Genomic DNA, 16547 nt, shown 5'->3' with positions numbered 1-16547 from the left:
CAGTCAGAGACATAGATTTTCACTTGCAACTTGCTTTAACATGTTTAACAGTGCATGAAATGTTGTCTAAAACAAAAAAGAATGATGCATTTTATAGCTGGATCTGGTTTTATTACATTCTGAATTGGACGTTGAAAATGAGCTTATCTCAGCCAGCAGAGAGGTCAAATCACAGTAATGCAAACTCAGTCAGAGACATAGATTTTCAAGTTGCAAGTGCAACTTGCTTTAACATGTTTAACAGTGCATGAAATGTTGTCTAAAACAAAAAAGAATGATGCATTTTATAGCTGGATCTGGTTTTATTACATTCTGAATTGGACGTTGAAAATGAGCTTATCTCAGCCAGCAGAGAGGTCAAATCACAGTAATGCAAACTCAGTCAGAGACATAGATTTTCACTTGCAACTTGCTTTAACATGTTTAACAGTGCATGAAATGTTGTCTAAAACAAAAAAGAATGATGCATTTTATAGCTGGATCTGGTTTTATTACAATCTGAATTGGACGTTGAAAATGAGCTTATCTCAGCCAGCAGAGAGGTCAAATCACAGTAATGCAAACTCAGTCAGAGACATAGATTTTCAAGTTGCAACTTGCTTTAACATGTTTAACAGTGCATGAAATGTTGTCTAAAACAAAAAAGAATGATGCATTTTATGTCTGGATCTGGTTTTATTACATTCTAAATTGGACGTTGAAAATTAGCTTATCTCAGCCAGCAGAGAGGTCAAATCACAGTAATGCAAACTCAGTCAGAGACATAGATTTTCACTTGCAACTTGCTTTAACATGTTTAACAGTGCATGAAATGTTGTCTAAAACAAAAAAGAATGATGCATTTTATAGCTGGATCTGGTTTTATTACATTCTGAATTGGACGTTGAAAATGAGCTTATCTCAGCCAGCAGAGAGGTCAAATCACAGTAATGCAAACTCAGTCAGAGACATAGATTTTCACTTGCAACTTGCTTTAACATGTTTAACAGTGCATGAAATGTTGTCTAAAACAAAAAAGAATGATGCATTTTATAGCTGGATCTGGTTTTATTACATTCTGAATTGGACGTTGAAAATGAGCTTATCTCAGCCAGCAGAGAGGTCAAATCACAGTAATGCAAACTCAGTCAGAGACATAGATTTTCAAGTTGCAAGTGCAACTTGCTTTAACATGTTTAACAGTGCATGAAATGTTGTCTAAAACAAAAAAGAATGATGCATTTTATAGCTGGATCTGGTTTTATTACATTCTGAATTGGACGTTGAAAATGAGCTTATCTCAGCCAGCAGAGAGGTCAAATCACAGTAATGCAAACTCAGTCAGAGACATAGATTTTCACTTGCAACTTGCTTTAACATGTTTAACAGTGCATGAAATGTTGTCTAAAACAAAAAAGAATGATGCATTTTATAGCTGGATCTGGTTTTATTACATTCTGAATTGGACGTTGAAAATGAGCTTATCTCAGCCAGCAGAGAGGTCAAATCACAGTAATGCAAACTCAGTCAGAGACATAGATTTTCAAGTTGCAACTTGCTTTAACATGTTTAACAGTGCATGAAATGTTGTCTAAAACAAAAAAGAATGATGCATTTTATGTCTGGATCTGGTTTTATTACATTCTAAATTGGACGTTGAAAATTAGCTTATCTCAGCCAGCAGAGAGGTCAAATCACAGTAATGCAAACTCAGTCAGAGACATAGATTTTCACTTGCAACTTGCTTTAACATGTTTAACAGTGCATGAAATGTTGTCTAAAACAAAAAAGAATGATGCATTTTATAGCTGGATCTGGTTTTATTACATTCTGAATTGGACGTTGAAAATGAGCTTATCTCAGCCAGCAGAGAGGTCAAATCACAGTAATGCAAACTCAGTCAGAGACATAGATTTTCACTTGCAACTTGCTTTAACATGTTTAACAGTGCAGGAAATGTTGTCTAAAACAAAAAAGAATGATGCATTTTATGTCTGGATCTGGTTTTATTACATTCTAAATTGGACGTTGAAAATGAGCTTATCTCAGCCAGCAGAGAGGTCAAATCACAGTAATGCAAACTCAGTCAGAGACATAGATTTTCACTTGCAACTTGCTTTAACATGTTTAACAGTGCATGAAATGTTGTCTAAAACAAAAAAGAATGATCCATGTTATGTCCGGATCTATTTTTATCATTTTCTGAAATGGACGTTGAAAATGAGCTTATCTCAGATAGCAGAGAGGTCAAATCACAGTAATGCAAACTCAGTCAGGGACATAGATTTTCTCTTGCAACTTGCTTTAACATGTTTAACAGTGCATGAAATGTTGTCTAAAACAAAAAAGAATGATGCATTTTATAGCTGGATCTGGTTTTATTACATTCTGAATTGGACGTTGAAAATGATCTTATCTCAGCCAGCAGAGAGGTCAAATCACAGTAATGCAAACTCAGTCAGAGACATAGATTTTCACTTGCAACTTGCTTTAACATGTTTAACAGTGCAGGAATTGTTGTCTAAAACAAAAAAGAATGATGCATTTTATAGCTGGATCTGGTTTTATTACATTCTGAATTGGACGTTGAAAATGAGCTTATCTCAGCCAGCAGAGAGGTCAAATCACAGTAATGCAAACTCAGTCAGAGACATAGATTTTCACTTGCAACTTGCTTTAACATGTTTAACAGTGCATGAAATGTTGTCTAAAACAAAAAAGAATGATGCATTTTATAGCTGGATCTGGTTTTATTACATTCTGAATTGGACGTTGAAAATGAGCTTATCTCAGCCAGCAGAGAGGTCAAATCACAGTAACGCAAACTCAGTCAGAGACATAGATTTTCACTTGCAACTTGCTTTAACATGTTTAACAGTGCAGGAAATGTTGTCTAAAACAAAAAAGAATGATGCATTTTATAGCTGGATCTGGTTTTATTACATTCTGAATTGGACGTTGAAAATGAGCTTATCTCAGCCAGCAGAGAGGTCAAATCACAGTAATGCAAACTCAGTCAGAGACATAGATTTTCACTTGCAACTTGCTTTAACATGTTTAACAGTGCATGAAATGTTGTCTAAAACAAAAAAGAATGATGCATTTTATAGCTGGATCTGGTTTTATTACATTCTGAATTGGACGTTGAAAATGAGCTTATCTCAGCCAGCAGAGAGGTCAAATCACAGTAATGCAAACTCAGTCAGAGACATAGATTTTCAAGTTGCAAGTGCAACTTGCTTTAACATGTTTAACAGTGCATGAAATGTTGTCTAAAACAAAAAAGAATGATGCATTTTATAGCTGGATCTGGTTTTATTACATTCTGAATTGAACGTTGAAAATGAGCTTATCTCAGCCAGCAGAGAGGTCAAATCACAGTAATGCAAACTCAGTCAGAGACATAGATTTTCACTTGCAACTTGCTTTAACATGTTTAACAGTGCATGAAATGTTGTCTAAAACAAAAAAGAATGATGCATTTTATGGCTGGATCTGTTTTTATCACTTTCTGAATTGGACGTTGAAAATGAGCTTATCTCAGCCAGCAGAGAGGTCAAATCACAGTAATGCAAACTCAGTCAGAGACATAGATTTTCACTTGCAACTTGCTTTAACATGTTTAACAGTGCATGAAATGTTGTCTAAAACAAAAAAGAATGATGCATTTTATAGCTGGATCTGGTTTTATTACATTCTGAATTGGACGTTGAAAATGAGCTTATCTCAGCCAGCAGAGAGGTCAAATCACAGTAATGCAAACTCAGTCAGAGACATAGATTTTCACTTGCAACTTGCTTTAACATGTTTAACAGTGCATGAAATGTTGTCTAAAACAAAAAAGAATGATGCATTTTATAGCTGGATCTGGTTTTATTACATTCTGAATTGGACGTTGAAAATGAGCTTATCTCAGCCAGCAGAGAGGTCAAATCACAGTAATGCAAACTCAGTCAGAGACATAGATTTTCACTTGCAACTTGCTTTAACATGTTTAACAGTGCATGAAATGTTGTCTAAAACAAAAAAGAATGATGCATTTTATAGCTGGATCTGGTTTTATTACATTCTGAATTGGACGTTGAAAATGAGCTTATCTCAGCCAGCAGAGAGGTCAAATCACAGTAATGCAAACTCAGTCAGAGACATAGATTTTCACTTGCAACTTGCTTTAACATGTTTAACAGTGCATGAAATGTTGTCTAAAACAAAAAAGAATGATGCATTTTATAGCTGGATCTGGTTTTATTACATTCTGAATTGGACGTTGAAAATGAGCTTATCTCAGCCAGCAGAGAGGTCAAATCACAGTAATGCAAACTCAGTCAGAGACATAGATTTTCACTTGCAACTTGCTTTAACATGTTTAACAGTGCATGAAATGTTGTCTAAAACAAAAAAGAATGATGCATTTTATGTCTGGATCTGGTTTTATTACATTCTAAATTGGACGTTGAAAATGAGCTTATCTCAGCCAGCAGAGAGGTCAAATCACAGTAATGCAAACTCAGTCAGAGACATATATTTTCACTTGCAACTTGCTTTAACATGTTTAACAGTGCATGAAATGTTGTCTAAAACAAAAAAGAATGATCCATGTTATGTCCGGATCTATTTTTATCATTTTCTGAAATGGACGTTGAAAATGAGCTTATCTCAGCCAGCAGAGAGGTCAAATCACAGTAATGCAAACTCAGTCAGGGACATAGATTTTCTCTTGCAACTTGCTTTAACATGTTTAACAGTGCATGAAATGTTGTCTAAAACAAAAAAGAATGATGCATTTTATAGCTGGATCTGGTTTTATTACATTCTGAATTGGACGTTGAAAATGATCTTATCTCAGCCAGCAGAGAGGTCAAATCACAGTAATGCAAACTCAGTCAGAGACATAGATTTTCACTTGCAACTTGCTTTAACATGTTTAACAGTGCAGGAAATGTTGTCTAAAACAAAAAAGAATGATGCATTTTATGGCTGGATCTGTTTTTATCACTTTCTGAATTGGACGTTGAAAATGAGCTTATCTCAGCCAGCAGAGAGGTCAAATCACAGTAATGCAAACTCAGTCAGAGACATAGATTTTCACTTGCAACTTGCTTTAACATGTTTAACAGTGCATGAAATGTTGTCTAAAACAAAAAAGAATGATGCATTTTATAGCTGGATCTGGTTTTATTACATTCTGAATTGGACGTTGAAAATGAGCTTATCTCAGCCAGCAGAGAGGTCAAATCACAGTAATGCAAACTCAGTCAGAGACATAGATTTTCACTTGCAACTTGCTTTAACATGTTTAACAGTGCATGAAATGTTGTCTAAAACAAAAAAGAATGATGCATTTTATAGCTGGATCTGGTTTTATTACATTCTGAATTGGACGTTGAAAATGAGCTTATCTCAGCCAGCAGAGAGGTCAAATCACAGTAATGCAAACTCAGTCAGAGACATAGATTTTCACTTGCAACTTGCTTTAACATGTTTAACAGTGCATGAAATGTTGTCTAAAACAAAAAAGAATGATGCATTTTATAGCTGGATCTGGTTTTATTACATTCTGAATTGGACGTTGAAAATGAGCTTATCTCAGCCAGCAGAGAGGTCAAATCACAGTAATGCAAACTCAGTCAGAGACATAGATTTTCACTTGCAACTTGCTTTAACATGTTTAACAGTGCATGAAATGTTGTCTAAAACAAAAAAGAATGATGCATTTTATAGCTGGATCTGGTTTTATTACATTCTGAATTGGACGTTGAAAATGAGCTTATCTCAGCCAGCAGAGAGGTCAAATCACAGTAATGCAAACTCAGTCAGAGACATAGATTTTCACTTGCAACTTGCTTTAACATGTTTAACAGTGCATGAAATGTTGTCTAAAACAAAAAAGAATGATGCATTTTATGTCTGGATCTGGTTTTATTACATTCTAAATTGGACGTTGAAAATGAGCTTATCTCAGCCAGCAGAGAGGTCAAATCACAGTAATGCAAACTCAGTCAGAGACATATATTTTCACTTGCAACTTGCTTTAACATGTTTAACAGTGCATGAAATGTTGTCTAAAACAAAAAAGAATGATCCATGTTATGTCCGGATCTATTTTTATCATTTTCTGAAATGGACGTTGAAAATGAGCTTATCTCAGCCAGCAGAGAGGTCAAATCACAGTAATGCAAACTCAGTCAGGGACATAGATTTTCTCTTGCAACTTGCTTTAACATGTTTAACAGTGCATGAAATGTTGTCTAAAACAAAAAAGAATGATGCATTTTATAGCTGGATCTGGTTTTATTACATTCTGAATTGGACGTTGAAAATGATCTTATCTCAGCCAGCAGAGAGGTCAAATCACAGTAATGCAAACTCAGTCAGAGACATAGATTTTCACTTGCAACTTGATTTAACATGTTTAACAGTGCAGGAAATGTTGTCTAAAACAAAAAAGAATGATGCATTTTATGGCTGGATCTGTTTTTATCACTTTTGAATTGGACGTTGAAAATGAGCTTATCTCAGCCAGCAGAGAGGTCAAATCACAGTAATGCAAACTCAGTCAGAGACATAGATTTTCAAGTTGCAAGTGCAACTTGCTTTAACATGTTTAACAGTGCATGAAATGTTGTCTAAAACAAAAAAGAATGATGCATTTTATAGCTGGATCTGGTTTTATTACATTCTGAATTGGACGTTGAAAATGAGCTTATCTCAGCCAGCAGAGAGGTCAAATCACAGTAATGCAAACTCAGTCAGAGACATAGATTTTCACTTGCAACTTGCTTTAACATGTTTAACAGTGCATGAAATGTTGTCTAAAACAAAAAAGAATGATGCATTTTATAGCTGGATCTGGTTTTATTACATTCTGAATTGGACGTTGAAAATGAGCTTATCTCAGCCAGCAGAGAGGTCAAATCACAGTAATGCAAACTCAGTCAGAGACATAGATTTTCAAGTTGCAACTTGCTTTAACATGTTTAACAGTGCATGAAATGTTGTCTAAAACAAAAAAGAATGATGCATTTTATGTCTGGATCTGGTTTTATTACATTCTAAATTGGACGTTGAAAATGAGCTTATCTCAGCCAGCAGAGAGGTCAAATCACAGTAATGCAAACTCAGTCAGAGACATAGATTTTCACTTGCAACTTGCTTTAACATGTTTAACAGTGCATGAATTGTTGTCTAAAACAAAAAAGAATGATGCATTTTATAGCTGGATCTGGTTTTATTACATTCTGAATTGGACGTTGAAAATGAGCTTATCTCAGCCAGCAGAGAGGTCAAATCACAGTAATGCAAACTCAGTCAGAGACATATATTTTCACTTGCAACTTGCTTTAACATGTTTAAAAGTGCATGAAATGTTGTCTAAAACAAAAAAGAATGATGCATTTTATAGCTGGATCTGTTTTTATTACATTCTGAATTGGACGTTGAAAATGAGCTTATCTCAGCCAGCAGAGAGGTCAAATCACAGTAATGCAAACTCAGTCAGAGACATAGATTTTCACTTGCAACTTGCTTTAACATGTTTAACAGTGCATGAAATGTTGTCTAAAACAAAAAAGAATGATGCATTTTATGTCTGGATCTGGTTTTATTACATTCTAAATTGGACCTTGAAAATGAGCTTATCTCAGCCAGCAGAGAGGTCAAATCACAGTAATGCAAACTCAGTCAGAGACATAGATTTTCACTTGCAACTTGCTTTAACATGTTTAACAGTGCATGAAATGTTGTCTAAAACAAAAAAGAATGATCCATGTTATGTCTGGATCTATTTTTATCATTTTCTGAAATGGACGTTGAAAATGAGCTTATCTCAGCCAGCAGAGAGGTCAAATCACAGTAATGCAAACTCAGTCAGGGACATAGATTTTCTCTTGCAACTTGCTTTAACATGTTTAACAGTGCATGAAATGTTGTCTAAAACAAAAAAGAATGATGCATTTTATAGCTGGATCTGGTTTTATTACATTCTGAATTGGACGTTGAAAATGATCTTATCTCAGCCAGCAGAGAGGTCAAATCACAGTAATGCAAACTCAGTCAGAGACATAGATTTTCACTTGCAACTTGCTTTAACATGTTTAACAGTGCAGGAAATGTTGTCTAAAACAAAAAAGAATGATGCATTTTATAGCTGGATCTGGTTTTATTACATTCTGAATTGGACGTTGAAAATGAGCTTATCTCAGCCAGCAGAGAGGTCAAATCACAGTAATGCAAACTCAGTCAGAGACATAGATTTTCACTTGCAACTTGCTTTAACATGTTTAACAGTGCATGAAATGTTGTCTAAAACAAAAAAGAATGATGCATTTTATAGCTGGATCTGGTTTTATTACATTCTGAATTGGACGTTGAAAATGAGCTTATCTCAGCCAGCAGAGAGGTCAAATCACAGTAATGCAAACTCAGTCAGAGACATATATTTTCACTTGCAACTTGCTTTAACATGTTTAACAGTGCATGAAATGTTGTCTAAAACAAAAAAGAATGATCCATTTTATGGCTGGATCTGTTTTTATCACTTTTTGAAATGGACGTTGAAAATGAGCTTATCTCAGCCAGCAGAGAGGTCAAATCACAGTAATGCAAACTCAGTCAGAGACATAGATTTTCACTTGCAACTTGCTTTAACATGTTTAACAGTGCATGAAATGTTGTCTAAAACAAAAAAGAATGATGCATTTTATAGCTGGATCTGGTTTTATTACATTCTGAATTGGACGTTGAAAATGAGCTTATCTCAGCCAGCAGAGAGGTCAAATCACAGTAATGCAAACTCAGTCAGAGACATAGATTTTCACTTGCAACTTGCTTTAACATGTTTAACAGTGCATGAAATGTTGTCTAAAACAAAAAAGATTGATGCATTTTATAGCTGGATCTGGTTTTATTACATTCTGAATTGGACGTTGAAATGAGCTTATCTCAGCCAGCAGAGAGGTCAAATCACAGTAATGCAAACTCAGTCAGAGACATAGATTTTCACTTGCAACTTGCTTTAACATGTTTAACAGTGCATGAAATGTTGTCTAAAACAAAAAAGAATGATCCATTTTATGGCTGGATCTGTTTTTATCACTTTTTGAAATGGACGTTGAAAATGAGCTTATCTCAGCCAGCAGAGAGGTCAAATCACAGTAATGCAAACTCAGTCAGAGACATAGATTTTCACTTGCAACTTGCTTTAACATGTTTAACAGTGCATGAAATGTTGTCTAAAACAAAAAGAATGATGCATTTTATAGCTGGATCTGGTTTTATTACATTCTGAATTGGACGTTGAAAATGAGCTTATCTCAGCCAGCAGAGAGGTCAAATCACAGTAATGCAAACTCAGTCAGAGACATAGATTTTCACTTGCAACTTGCTTTAACATGTTTAACAGTGCATAAAATGTTGTCTAAAACAAAAAAGAATGATGCATTTTATAGCTGGATCTGGTTTTATTACATTCTGAATTGGACGTTGAAAATGAGCTTATCTCAGCCAGCAGAGAGGTCAAATCACAGTAATGCAAACTCAGTCAGAGACATAGATTTTCACTTGCAACTTGCTTTAACATGTTTAACAGTGCATGAAATGTTGTCTAAAACAAAAAAGAATGATGCATTTTATGTCTGGATCTGGTTTTATTACATTCTGAATTGGACGTTGAAAATGAGCTTATCTCAGCCAGCAGAGAGGTCAAATCACAGTAATGCAAACTCAGTCAGAGACATAGATTTTCACTTGCAACTTGCTTTAATATGTTTAACAGTGCAGGAAATGTTGTCTAAAACAAAAAAGAATGATGCATTTTATGGCTGGATCTGTTTTTATCACTTTCTGAATTGGACGTTGAAAATGAGCTTATCTCAGCCAGCAGAGAGGTCAAATCACAGTAATGCAAACTCAGTCAGAGACATAGATTTTCACTTGCAACTTGCTTTAACATAATCAACAGTGCATGAAATGTTGTCTAAAACAAAAAAGAATGATGCATTTTATGTCTGGATCTATTTTTATCACTTTCTGAATTGGACGTTGAAAATGAGCTTATCTCAGCCAGCAGAGAGGTCAAATCACAGTAATGCAAACTCAGTCAGAGACATAGATTTTCTCTTGCAACTTGCTTTAACATGTTTAACATTGCATGAAATGTTGTCTAAAACAAAAAAGAATGATGCATTTTATGGCTGGATCTGTTTTTATCACTTTCTGACTTGGACGTTGAAAATGAGCTTATCTCAGCCAGCAGAGAGGTCAAATCACAGTAATGCAAACTCAGTCAGAGACATAGATTTTCTCTTGCAACTTGCTTTAACATGTTTAACAGTGCATGAAATGTTGTCTAAAACAAAAAAGAATGATGCATTTTATGTCTGGATCTGGTTTTATTACATTCTGAATTGGACGTTGAAAATGAGCTTATCTCAGCCAGCAGAGAGGTCAAATCACAGTAATGCAAACTCAGTCAGAGACATAGATTTTCACTTGCAACTTGCTTTAACATGTTTAACAGTGCAGGAAATGTTGTCTAAAACAAAAAAGAATGATACATTTTATAGATGGATTTGGTTTTATTACATTCTGAATTGGACGTTGAAAATGAGCTTATCTCAGCCAGCAGAGAGGTCAAATCACAGTAATGCAAACTCAGTCAGAGACATAGATTTTCACTTGCAACTTCCTTTAACATGTTTAACAGTGCATGAAATGTTGTCTAAAACAAAAAAGAATGATGCATTTTATGGCTGGATCTGTTTTTATCACTTTTGAATTGGACGATGAAAATGAGCTTATCTCAGCCAGCAGAGAGGTCAAATCACAGTAATGCAAACTCAGTCAGAGACATAGATTTTCACTTGCAACTTGCTTTAACATGTTTAACAGTGCATGAAATGTTGTCAAAAACAAAAAAGAATGATGCATTTTATGGCTGGATCTGGTTTTATTACATTCTGAATTGGACGTTGAAAATGAGCTTATCTTAGCCAGCAGAGAGGTCAAATCACAGTAATGCAAACTCAGTCAGAGACATAGATTTTCACTTGCAACTTGCTTTAACATGTTTAACAGTGCATGAAATGTTGTCTAAAACAAAAAAGAATGATGCATTTTATAGCTGGATCTGTTTTTATCACTTTTTGAATTGGACGTTGAAAATGAGCTTATCTCAGCCAGCAGAGAGGTCAAATCACAGTAATGCAAACTCAGTCAGAGACATAGATTTTCACTTGCAACTTGCTTTAACATGTTTAACAGTGCATGAAATGTTGTCTAAAACAAAAAAGAATGATGCATTTTATAGCTGGATCTGGTTTTATTACATTCTGAATTGGACGTTGAAAATGAGCTTATCTCAGCCAGCAGAGAGGTCAAATCACAGAAATGCAAACTCAGTCAGAGACATAGATTTTCACTTGCAACTTGCTTTAACATGTTTAACAGTGCATGAAATGTTGTCTAAAACAAAAAAGAATGATGCATTTTATGTCTGGATCTATTTTTATCATTTTCTGAATTGGACGTTGAAAATGAGCTTATCTCCGCCAGCAGAGAGGTCAAATCACAGTAATGCAAACTCAGTCAGAGACATAGATTTTCACTTGCAACTTGCTTTAACATGTTTAACAGTGCATGAAATGTTGTCTAAAACAAAAAAGAATGATGCATTTTTTGTCTGGATCTATTTTTATCACTTTCTGAATTGGACGTTGAAAATGAGCTTATCTCAGCCAGCAGAGAGGTCAAATCACAGTAATGCAAACTCAGTCAGAGACATAGATTTTCACTTGCAACTTGCTTTAACATGTTTAACAGTGCATGAATTGTTGTCTAAAACAAAAAAGAATGATGCATTTTATAGCTGGATCTGGTTTTATTACATTCTGAATTGGACGTTGAAAATGAGCTTATCTCAGCCAGCAGAGAGGTCAAATCATAGAAATGCAAACTCAGTCAGAGACATAGATTTTCACTTGCAACTTGCTTTAACATGTTTAACAGTGCATGAAATGTTGTCTAAAACAAAAAAGAATGATGCATTTTATGTCTGGATCTATTTTTATCATTTTCTGAATTGGACGTTGAAAATGAGCTTATCTCCGCCAGCAGAGAGGTCAAATCACAGTAATGCAAACTCAGTCAGAGACATAGATTTTCACTTGCAACTTGCTTTAACATGTTTAACAGTGCATGAAATGTTGTCTAAAACAAAAAAGAATGATGCATTTTATGTCTGGATCTATTTTTATCACTTTCTGAATTGGACGTTGAAAATGAGCTTATCTCAGCCAGCAGAGAGGTCAAATCACAGTAATGCAAACTCAGTCAGAGACATAGATTTTCACTTGCAACTTGCTTTAAAATGTTTAACAGTGCATGAATTGTTGTCTAAAACAAAAAAGAATGATGCATTTTATGGCTGGATCTGTTTTTATCACTTTCTGAATTGGACGTTGAAAATGAGCTTATCTCAGCCAGCAGAGAGGTCAAATCACAGTAATGCAAACTCAGTCAGAGACATAGATTTTCACTTGAAACTTGCTTTAACATGTTTAACAGTGCATGAAATGTTGTCTAAAACAAAAAAGAATGATGCATTTCATAGCTGGATCTGCTTTTATTACATTCTGAATTGGACGTTGAAAATGAGCTTATCTCAGCCAGCAGAGAGGTCAAATCAAAGTAATGCAAACTCAGTCAGAGACATAGATTTTCTCTTGCAACTTGCTTTAACATGTTTAACAGTGCATGAAATGTTGTCTAAAACAAAAAAGAATGATGCATTTTATGTCTGGATCTATTTTTATCACTTTCTGAATTGGACGTTGAAAATGAGCTTATCTCAGCCAGCAGAGAGGTCAAATCACAGTAATGCAAACTCAGTCAGAGACATAGATTTTCACTTGCAACTTGCTTTAACATGTTTAACAGTGCATGAAATGTTGTCTAAAACAAAAAAGAATGATGCATTTTATAGCTGGATCTGGTTTTATTAATTCTGATTTGGATGTTGAAAATGAGCTTATCTCAGCCAGCAGAGAGGTCAAATCACAGTAATGCAAACTCAGTCAGAGACATAGATTTTCACTTGCAACTTGCTTTAACATGTTTAACAGTGCATGAAATGTTGTCTAAAACAAAAAAGAATGATGCATTTTATGGCTGGATCTGTTTTTATCACTTTCTGAATTGGACGTTGAAAATGAGCTTATCTCAGCCAGCAGAGAGGTCAAATCACAGTAATTAAAACTCAGTCAGAGACATAGATTTTCACTTGCAACTTGCTTTAACATGTTTAACAGTGCATGAAATGTTGTCTAAAACAAAAAAGAATGATGCATTTTATGGCTGGATCTGGTTTTATTACATTCTGAATTGGACGTTGAAAATGAGCTTATCTTAGCCAGCAGAGAGGTCAAATCACAGAAATGCAAACTCAGTCAGAGACATAGATTTTCACTTGCAACTTGCTTTAACATGTTTAACAGTGCATGAAATGTTGTCTAAAACAAAAAAGAATGATGCATTTTATAGCTGGATCTGGTTTTATTACATTCTGAATTGGACGTTGAAAATGAGCTTATCTCAGCCAGCAGAGAGGTCAAATCACAGTAATGCAAACTCAGTCAGAGACATAGATTTTCACTTGCAACTTGCTTTAACATGTTTAACAGTGCATGAAATGTTGTCTAAAACAAAAAAGAATGATGCATTTTATGTCTGGATCTATTTTTATCACTTTCTGAATTGGACGTTGAAAATGAGCTTATCTCAGCCAGCAGAGAGGTCAAATCACAGTAATGCAAACTCAGTCAGAGACATAGATTTTCACTTGCAACTTGCTTTAACATGTTTAACAGTGCATGAAATGTTGTCTAAAACAAAAAAGAATGATCCATGTTATGGCTGGATCTGTTTTTATCATTTTCTGAATTGGACGTTGAAAATGAGCTTATCTCAGCCAGCAGAGAGGTCAAATCACAGTAATGCAAACTCAGTCAGAGACATAGATTTTCACTTGCAACTTTTTTTAACATGTTTAACAGTGCATGAAATGTTGTCTAAAACAAAAAAGAATGATGCATTTTATGGCTGGATCTGTTTTTATCACTTTCTGAATTGGACGTTGAAAATGAGCTTATCTCAGCCAGCAGAGAGGTCAAATCACAGTAATGCAAACTCAGTCAGAGACATAGATTTTCACTTGCAACTTGCTTTAACATGTTTAACAGTGCATGAAATGTTGTCTAAAACAAAAAAGAATGATCCATGTTATGGCTGGATCTGTTTTTATCATTTTCTGAATTGGACGTTGAAAATGAGCTTATCTCAGCCAGCAGAGAGGTCAAATCACAGTAATGCAAACTCAGTCAGAGACATAGATTTTCACTTGCAACTTTTTTTAACATGTTTAACAGTGCAGGAAATGTTGTCTAAAACAAAAAAGAATGATGCATTTTATGGCTGGATCTGTTTTTATCACTTTCTGAATTGGACGTTGAAAATGAGCTTATCTCAGTCAGCAGAGAGGTCAAATCACAGTAATGCAAACTCAGTCAGAGACATAGATTTTCACTTGCAACTTGCTTTAACATGTTTAACAGTGCATGAAATGTTGTCTAAAACAAAAAAGAATGATGCATTTTATGTCTGGATCTATTTTTATCACTTTCTGAATTGGACGTTGAAAATGAGCTTATCTCAGCCAGCAGAGAGGTCAAATCACAGTAATGCAAACTCAGTCAGAGACATAGATTTTCACTTGCAACTTGCTTAACCATGTTTAACAGTGCATGAAATGTTGTCTAAAACAAAAAAGAATGATGCATTTTATGGCTGGATCTGGTTTTATTACATTCTGAATTGGACGTTGAAAATGAGCTTATCTTAGCCAGCAGAGAGGTCAAATCACAGAAATGCAAACTCAGTCAGAGACATAGATTTTCACTTGCAACTTGCTTTAACATGTTTAACAGTGCATGAAATGTTGTCTAAAACAAAAAAGAATGATCCATGTTATGGCTGGATCTGTTTTTATCATTTTCTGAAATGGACGTTGAAAATGAGCTTATCTCAGCCAGCAGAGAGGTCAAATCACAGTAATGCAAACTCAGTCAGAGACATAGATTTTCACTTGCAACTTGCTTTAACATGTTTAACAGTGCATGAAATGTTGTCTAAAACAAAAAAGAATGATGCATTTTATGGCTGGATCTGTTTTTATCACTTTCTGAATTGGACGTTGAAAATGAGCTTATCTCAGCCAGCAGAGAGGTCAAATCACAGTAATTAAAACTCAGTCAGAGACATAGATTTTCACTTGCAACTTGCTTTAACATGTTTAACAGTGCATGAAATGTTGTCTAAAACAAAAAAGAATGATGCATTTTATGGCTGGATCTGGTTTTATTACATTCTGAATTGGACGTTGAAAATGAGCTTATCTTAGCCAGCAGAGAGGTCAAATCACAGAAATGCAAACTCAGTCAGAGACATAGATTTTCACTTGCAACTTGCTTTAACATGTTTAACAGTGCATGAAATGTTGTCTAAAACAAAAAAGAATGATGCATTTTATAGCTGGATCTGGTTTTATTACATTCTGAATTGGACGTTGAAAATGAGCTTATCTCAGCCAGCAGAGAGGTCAAATCACAGTAATGCAAACTCAGTCAGAGACATAGATTTTCACTTGCAACTTGCTTTAACATGTTTAACAGTGCATGAAATGTTGTCTAAAACAAAAAAGAATGATGCATTTTATGTCTGGATCTATTTTTATCACTTTCTGAATTGGACGTTGAAAATGAGCTTATCTCAGCCAGCAGAGAGGTCAAATCACAGTAATGCAAACTCAGTCAGAGACATAGATTTTCACTTGCAACTTGCTTTAACATGTTTAACAGTGCATGAAATGTTGTCTAAAACAAAAAAGAATGATCCATGTTATGGCTGGATCTGTTTTTATCATTTTCTGAATTGGACGTTGAAAATGAGCTTATCTCAGCCAGCAGAGAGGTCAAATCACAGTAATGCAAACTCAGTCAGAGACATAGATTTTCACTTGCAACTTTTTTTAACATGTTTAACAGTGCAGGAAATGTTGTCTAAAACAAAAAAGAATGATGCATTTTATGGCTGGATCTGTTTTTATCACTTTCTGAATTGGACGTTGAAAATGAGCTTATCTCAGCCAGCAGAGAGGTCAAATCACAGTAATGCAAACTCAGTCAGAGACATAGATTTTCACTTGCAACTTGCTTTAACATGTTTAACAGTGCATGAAATGTTGTCTAAAACAAAAAAGAATGATCCATGTTATGGCTGGATCTGTTTTTATCATTTTCTGAATTGGACGTTGAAAATGAGCTTATCTCAGCCAGCAGAGAGGTCAAATCACAGTAATGCAAACTCAGTCAGAGACATAGATTTTCACTTGCAACTTTTTTTAACATGTTTAACAGTGCAGGAAATGTTGTCTAAAACAAAAAAGAATGATGCATTTTATGGCTGGATCTGTTTTTATCACTTTCTGAATTGGACGTTGAAAATGAGCTTATCTCAGT

The sequence above is a fragment of the Danio rerio genome, chromosome 2, assembly GCF_052040795.2.
Source record: "Danio rerio strain M-AB ecotype USA chromosome 2, GRCz13ab, whole genome shotgun sequence".
Taxonomy (NCBI): Eukaryota; Metazoa; Chordata; class Actinopteri; order Cypriniformes; family Danionidae; genus Danio; species Danio rerio.
Note: the sequence above shows the minus strand (reverse complement) of the source record.